This window comes from Equus quagga, chromosome 17 (assembly GCF_021613505.1).
Source record: "Equus quagga isolate Etosha38 chromosome 17, UCLA_HA_Equagga_1.0, whole genome shotgun sequence".
Classification (NCBI taxonomy): Eukaryota; Metazoa; Chordata; class Mammalia; order Perissodactyla; family Equidae; genus Equus; species Equus quagga.
This window is the reverse complement of record NC_060283.1, coordinates 8,406,261-8,414,140: the sequence shown is the minus strand read 5'-3', so window position 1 is coordinate 8,414,140 and position 7,880 is coordinate 8,406,261. Positions and strand designations below refer to the sequence as shown.

Below are 7,880 nucleotides of genomic sequence, written 5' to 3'. Positions count from 1 at the left end.
GGGTTGGCTGGAACTAAACCCCGTTCTCTCAGGGGATAAAGGTCAACAGTCTCTCTCTCCAGGAGCTCACTGCTTCGGAAGAATTGCAGTTCGTACACCTCGCAGGAAAGAGCATGATTCACTCAGCAAATGGCTGCTAAGTGCCTACCATGGCAGGCACGGAAGTGAGAACAAGCACATAATTGTGCCACTGTTCCCACTCTCCACCTCAACCCTCGTGCTTAAACAGAGGACCATCCTTACCTGCGAGAGCCAGGTGGACCACATAGCCTCCTCCCACGTAGATGGCCCAGTGCTTATAGCCAAAGCGAGAAATCTCAATCAGGTCTCCAAGTCTTAGTCTCGGTTTTGTCTGCGAAAGAAAAACCAGAGACAGGCAGAGGTGAGTCCTCCCAGGGAACATTCTAGAACCTGACCTGCAAGGAGCCCCAGCCCAGCCTGCAGACTCCCTCCGTTCATCGCATGCAGGAATCAGGGAGGAGGGAGCCCTCCTCGCACAAGTGGGAAGCCCGTCCTTTACTGAGGCTGCTGGGCTGGAAATGAGCTCCTCAGAGGACAAGGAAGAGATGGAGAGGGTGTCCATGAGGGGCAGTGTGGGCGGGTGTGCAGCGTGGGAGTGTGGTGGAGTGGTGTGCACAAGCTGGGTGTGAACGAATCTTATGCACAGTGCATGTCTGTGCCAGCGAGTGAGTGTGTGATTCCCAGGAGTCCTAAAATACCCCATAAAGGGCCTCCCGCCTCCTACGGGGGCCTGCGTGATGCTTGTCAGTTACAGAGCTCCAACGCGCAAAGCCCAACATGCCAGACACAGGGCTCAACAAGCGATCCACGTTATGCATCACTGCCTGAGTGAGAACTCTCATTACCCCACTTGACAGACGAGAAGACTGAATCTCAGGAAGATTAGGGAACTTGCCAAAGATCCTTCCCTAATGAGTAGAAGAGCAAGACTGAAACCAAGTCTGAAGATTACAATCCCAAAATGTCGCAGTCAAGCCTGCGGCCACTGAAGTCTGAGCTCCAGGCCAACAGCCGGGCTGGGGCTCACGGGAAGTGGCGGGCATTGGTGGAGGGGCAGCGCCCTCTGGAGTTTACATGAGCAGGAGGTATGTTGACCCATCACACTCAGAGTGCAGATACGCCCTTGCCAAGGGAGTCCTGTCTCAGGAATGCTCTGAGGCCAGTGGGCACCCACCCTCCCCCTGACTCAGCTGAGCAGGGCCACACGGCTGGACCCTGACGGGGGACTGAGCTGCTGCTGGGAGGGGAGGATGCCAGCCGACCGGAAGTCTGGTGGGGAGACATGGCTGAGAGTAAGGCCTTTGACGCCAGGAGTCAAGAGTCAACTTGACCCAAAATGGGACAATCTGAGCATCAAAAAGAATAATAACTGCACATAGATCGAAACACATCAAATATGTTAAAATCCATGTGTTCATAAGGATATTTTTAAAACGCTTTGGAGAATGCAAAAGAATCACCTTATTACTCCAAAAGCTGGTAAATAAAGGAAAAGATTCAACCATTTCCTAAATGAACTGTACTCAAGGAATCAACTTAAAAACTATAGCAAAACCCAAACCCGCAAAAGAACAGTTCTAAGGTAACTATATCTATGCAGACAAATGAGTAGAAAAGTATCTAGAAGGACATACACCAAGCTGTACAGGGAGGAACTGTCTACAGTGGGGAGGATGGTGGAAGGGGACTTCAGCTTTAATGCTAATAGTTTCAATTTGGGTTTTGATTTGTTTTTTGGGTTTTTTTAACAAGGAAAATGTATTCATGTGTTTATTTTGGAATTAAAGAAATTAGTTAAGAAAAAAAAAGTAATGGCTGTGGAGTCAGACCCGCCTAGGTTTGAATGCCCTCTCTGCCTCTTGGGTGATAAAGTTGCGAGTAATTATTCCTCCTTCACGGGGTTGTTAAGAAGATGAAATAAAAGCCTTTGGTAGGGTGTCAAGATGCAAGGATCACTCTGGAATGCGGCCATTATTGAGCCGGAAGGAAGAAGGGACATATGGAAGAGGAATAAAGAGTTGGAGGGAAAAGGACACTGGTGCTATTGGGAGATGAGGGGGGATGAGAAGACGCTTGTGACAGCCCCCCACCATGGTCCCACACGGCTGTGAGCCATTTTCCTGCCCCTCCTTCCCCAGCTCATTCCACCTACCGAGGACAGTGTGGCTGAGGAGGGGGTCCTGGGCAGTGGGGCAGGGGCTGCCTTCTCTGAGCCCACCATCCCTGCCCCATCAGGACAACCCAGAGCAGCCCACCCCTTTCCTCATCTCTTTCCCCTTCCCCACCTGCCATCCCCAGGTAGCCGGGCCCTCAGGCCTCAGCACTACCGGTGCCCAGAGTTGCAGACCAACAAGAAAACCCCCCACATCACCACTAACAGAGTCATTGTTTTTCAAATAAAAGCTGAGTGGGAACTCACCGGAGCCATCCTTGTGTCAAGACTGCGTCTGTGTGTTGCCATCTGTATGTCCAGCCTTCTATTCCTTTTCAGTTTCGTTTTCCCTCTGTCCCTGCCCAGGCAGACAAATATTTAAAATTGTGAATCACAGGGGGCCAGCCCAATGGCGTGATGATTAAGTTCCTGCGTTCCCCAGGGTTGGCAGGTTCGGATCCAGGTGCGGACCCACATGCCACCGCTCATCAAGTCACGCTGCGGCGGCATCCCACATAAAAAATGGAGGAAGATTGGCAACGGATGTTAGCTCAGGGCCAATCTTTCTCACCTAAAAAACTAAGAACATGAATCACAATTATACTGTAATAAAATAAATAAATATGAATCAAAGTTCACATTAAAGATGTTCTATCTTCAAGTAGGGCCAGGGTCCACACCCAGTAGACAAGCAGGCCTGGAAATCAGTGAGAGAGAAGAGAAATCAGAGTTTGAATGTAGATTCAGAAGGATTTGGTGATGGTTGAGGTCAGGGGCATGGTCAAAAATCACCAAGTCCCAGGTCAGGTCAGAGAGGAGAGGAACGAGTGAAGTCGGGTGGGTATGGGGGTGAGTCAGGGTGGAGAGAGCAAGGCCAAAGTGGACGAGTTTCAAGAAGAAGGGAGGAGCTCCAAGGAGACCCGAAAACTGGAACTGACCATGACCAGAACTTACAAACGTTTCCACCAGCCTCAAAGTCCGTGGAACTAGGCAGAACATGTCATCAGAGGCGCATTCCCCCCGCACTGGAAACCGTGAGCCTGCTGGGCCAGGAATATGGCAAGAGACCACTCCCCTTCCTCCCTCTTGCCCACAGTTCGGAAACACACATTCTAAACCCAGTGGAAACCCAAAGTCCGCTACTGCCTGGCTGTGGAGGGGCTGCTTCTTTAGACACCAGCGTGCTACCCCGCCCAAAGCCCCAAAAAAGTATCTGACAGCCACTTACGGGCTGTAACATCCTGGGAAAACTGGGCAGGATGCCGTGGGTGGAAGTGACGATGGCGCTTAGCATCCTCACTGTGGGGCATGTGGGCCGGGAAGTGAGGACCAGTAACTTACCTTCTCTAGGCTCTTAAAAAAAGAGAGCTTTATGGTCAGGATACAGGTGGACTGGAACAAGACTGGACAACCAGTCAGGATTTAAGGCATCTCTGTAGACCAGCCACTCTCACAGCAATGTGGTCTTGCCCCAGTGGAGACTCAGCCTCTGTCAGCAGCTCCACTCCAGTTTCCTCTCGCTTCAGTGGGACAAAGAGAGAAGTACTCCCCTTCCTCCACTCTGCAGGAAGATAACAGGATTAGCTTAGCTTATGACCGCCTCCCCGTTGGCTGGAGCCCTTCGGGCTGGACCCCACTGGACACTGGACACCTACGAGTGGCTGGCTTGAGTCAGGTGATCTCAGTTGGTCCAGACAGTGCCATCCCCTTGAAACAACGTCACAGCCCTGTTTCCTTGAGCAGGCAGACTTGGCTGGGCGCTGTCAGCTGAAAAGAATTTGGGTGGGGCTAGCACAGTGACTAACTGAGCTGTGCTGGTTGGGAAAGGAAGAAACATTACTGACCCCATTCTGGAGCTTGTAGCTTTTCCCCTAATCCAACCTGTTCAGGGTGTCAAAAAATCAAGTCCAAGAGCCACATGAAAGGAGAGTCATCAAAGCAAGGGCTGGTGGGCTGGGGATTCTGCTTGTCCCACTGCTTACTGTCCATGCAGCTGCTGGGCGGGAAAGGGGCCAGAGTGCTCCCAACTGGGCAGAGTGGGCAGGGAGGGATGAGCCACATGAGCTAGGACCACAGCCTGGAATAGACATTTTTGCTCTTGCATGTGTATCCATATGAACATATATATTTTAAATTGTATAAAAGGCCATAAAGGGAAAGATCAGCCTCCATACACCCCACCCTTAGCCCCCAGCCACCCAGTTCCCCTCCTTAGGGGCGAATTTGGCAGTTTCTTGGTATCCTTCCAGAAATATCTTACACTACATGTATTTTTTAATGAGTTTTATTAAATTTTATGTCTGTATAGAAGAATATTCGTAAGTGTAAGATGCAAGAAATAACAATGAAACATCCATGCACCAACAATCGAGTTGAAGAAATAGAAAATATCAATATGTTAAATAAGTCCCATGATGCAAAAAAATCTGTACACAATATTCATAACAGCGTAGTTTATAATTGCCCAAAGGTAGATACAACCCAATCATCCATCAACTGATGAATGGATAAACAAAATGGGGTGTATCCACATAATGGAATATTACGCAGCCATAAAAAGGAAGGCAGTACTGTTTCATGCTGCAACATGGAGGATCCTTAAAAGCATGCTATTGAAAGAACCCAGTCACAAAAGCTGCATATTATAAGATTCTATTTACATGTAAGGTCCAGGAGGGGCAAATATATTGAGACAAAAAAAATAGATTAGTGATTGTTTAGGGCTGGGAACTGAGGAGGCTGGGGGATGATAGCTAAAGGGTATGGAGTTTCTTTCTGAGGTGATGAAAATATTCTAAAATTGATTGTGGTGATGGCTTCACCACAATATACTATTATACTAACACTCACTGAATTGTACACTTTAAAGTTTGTTCGGTTTTTTTTTTTTTTTTTGGAAGAGTCACCCTGAGCTAACCGTCTGTTTCCAATCTTCCTCTTTTTTCTCCTCCTTTTCCCCAAGCCCCAGTGCGTGGCTGCATATATGATAGCTGTAGGTTCTTCTAGTTCTTCTGTGTGAGCCACCACCACAGCATGGCCACTGACAGACAAGTGGTGTGGTTGCACACCCAGGAAGTGAACCCCGGCCGCCAAAGCAGAGCATGTCGAACTTTAACCACTGGCAATCTGGGCTGGCTCTGAATTGTAGACCTAAATTAAGTGAACTGTGTGGTATGTGAATTATATCTCAATAAAGCTGTTATTAAAAAAAAATTAGCCTCAGGTCTTCTCTCTCCTAATACGGTTGTAGATACTCTCTTGAATCTTATGTCCATTATTGTCTTGCTTTTTGAAAACATTTTACACATACAAATATATCACTTAACCATATATATCAGGTTGCATTTTCTGAATTTGGTAAAAACAGAATCAAACATCATGCATTCTACAACTTGACTATTTTTGCTCAAGATTAGGTCCCCTTTCGATGGACTGTAGCCAACGTGCGTTCACGTCCACAGTGTTCCCACTGCAGAATGCAGCGCAGTTTACTTATCTGTTTCTCGTCCACGGACATTGGAGGTGCTCCCAGTGGGTAGCCATTACCGACTAAACTGCCACGAGCATCCTCACGCAAGCCTCCGGGAGACTCCTCTCCGAGCAGAAGCTTTCAAACCTTTTTGACCGAGACTCATAGTAAGAAATACATTTTACAATGTGTCAGGACGTAGAAGACTGCAAGGACGTAAATGAAAGTCTAACTGAAAAATCTACCAAAAAACTAGACGAGACGCACTCTGATAAATTCTATTCTCTATCATTCTGTTTCATTTAATGTTTTTAATAATATTGACCATGACCCACTAAATTGACGTTATCACTTAAGGGTCCCAAACCAGAGTTGCTGGGTGGTAGGGTATGGCTGTCTCCAGCTTCCGTAGAGAAAGGGTGCACATGAAGCTTCCCACCGGCAGCAGACCAGAATGGCAATTGCTCAGCATCCTTTTAAATATTTGTCAGCACGTTAGCTGCAGCATAGGATCTTTTAATTCACATTTCTATAGTTACTTATCAAGTGCCCCACTTTGTCATAAGTTTATTGAATGTATTTACTCCTCTGTGAAGGGCCATTAATAAATTGGTCCACTTTTCTGTTGGGTTGTCTTTTTTCTTATTGATTTGTCTGAGTTCTTTATATATTAGGAATACTAAGGCTTTGTCAGTCTTTGTGTTACAAATATCTTCTCCCAGCGTTAGCCTGCCTTTTCATTTACTTTTATGGTGTGTTTTGATAAACAGGTGTTCTTATTTCATGGAATCGAATTTATCTTTTTGTGCTTTACGTTTTTTTCAATCCTTTTGTGTGTGTGTGTGTGAGTGTGCTTATGAACTACAGCAAGGTGACAAAGATGCTCCACTGTGTTTCATTCCAAAAATTTTGTATTTTTGCCTGTGATGGTTAATTTTATGAATCCATTTGACTGTGCTAAAGCATGTCCAGATAGCTGGTAAAACGTTATTTCTGGGTGTGCCTGTGAGGGTGTTTCTGGAAAAGAATAAACACTTGAATTAGTAGGCTGAGGACAGAAGATTGCACTCATCAGTGTGGGTAGGCATCATCCAATCTATTCAGAGCCCCAAATAGAACAAGGAAGGTGGAGGAAGGACAAACTCTCTCTTCTTGAGCTGGGATTGCCATCTTCTCCTGCTCTCAGACATGGGAGCTCCTGGTTCTCCAGCCTTTGGACTCCAGGGCTTCAACCATCCGCTCCCCTGGTTCTTGGGCCTTTGGACTCAGACTGAATGACACCACCAGCTTTCTTGGTTCTCTCCTTGCAGATGGAAGATCATGGGTCTTCTCGGCCTCCATACGGTGTGAGCCAATTCCTATAATACATCTCCATATATACATATATCTCCTATTCATTCTATTTCTTTGGGGAACGCTGACTAATACACTGCCTTTCACATTTAAGTCTGAAATCCTCCCCAAACTGGCTGTTTCTGTACAGTGCAGAGTCCATATGGCTATCCAGTTGCTTGAGCCCCATTTATTGGTTGAGGGTCAGCAAACCATGGCCCACAGACCAAATCCAGCCCTCCACCTGTTTCCATACAGCCTGGGAGGTAAGAATGGTTTTTGCGTTATTAGATGTTTGAAAAAAAAATCCAAAGAAGACTAATAGTATTTCATGACCCATAAAAAGTGCATGAAATTTAAATCTTGGCGCACATAAAGTTATGTTTTTGGCTTTTTTATAAATAAAGTTTTATTGGATACACAGCCGTGTATTACAATACATAGACGAGTATTGCCTTGGGCTGCTTTCACGCTACAACAGCAGAGTTGAATTGCTGCATTGGACGCCTTGAGGCCCACAAAGCCTAAGATGTTTACTCCCCGGCCCTTTACACACACGGTTGCCAGCCCCTGAGTAGTTCTCCTTCCCCACAGATCTGCAGAGCCGCCTCTGTTGTGAATTAAGGGCTCATATATTTGCGGGTCTGTTTTGGAGGCTGCACTCTCTTCCTCTCTCAGCTTAACTCTCCCTGCACCAAAAATGCACTATCTCATCACAGTGATCATCGATAATAAATCTTGATGTTTCAGAGCACAAGTCTCCCTGCCTGGTGTTCCTTCGTGGTCATCAAAAAAGCTAACCCTCCCTCTTTGCTTTTTCCATATTCATTTTAGAATCTGGTTGCAAATGCCAGGAAAGACCCTGTTGGGATTGAGTTTGGAATTGCATTGAATCTACAGATGAAT

At 46.6% G+C, this 7,880-nt stretch overlaps 1 long non-coding RNA gene across 2 annotated transcripts; it reads right to left on the bottom strand.

Annotated features, from left to right (window-relative positions):
• Positions 1-243: 243 nt before the first annotated feature.
• Positions 244-3,925, bottom strand: LOC124229182 (uncharacterized). 2 transcript variants are annotated; one of them, XR_006885830.1, is made up of 4 exons: positions 3,829-3,925; positions 3,515-3,734; positions 2,441-2,531; positions 244-352 (listed from the first exon to the last, which is right to left on the bottom strand). It is a non-coding gene; the product is annotated as an uncharacterized LOC124229182 (long non-coding RNA). The 2 variants fall into 2 exon arrangements; XR_006885829.1 differs by lacking the exon at positions 3,829-3,925 and having other exon boundaries at positions 3,515-3,816.
• Positions 3,926-7,880: the final 3,955 nt, after the last annotated feature.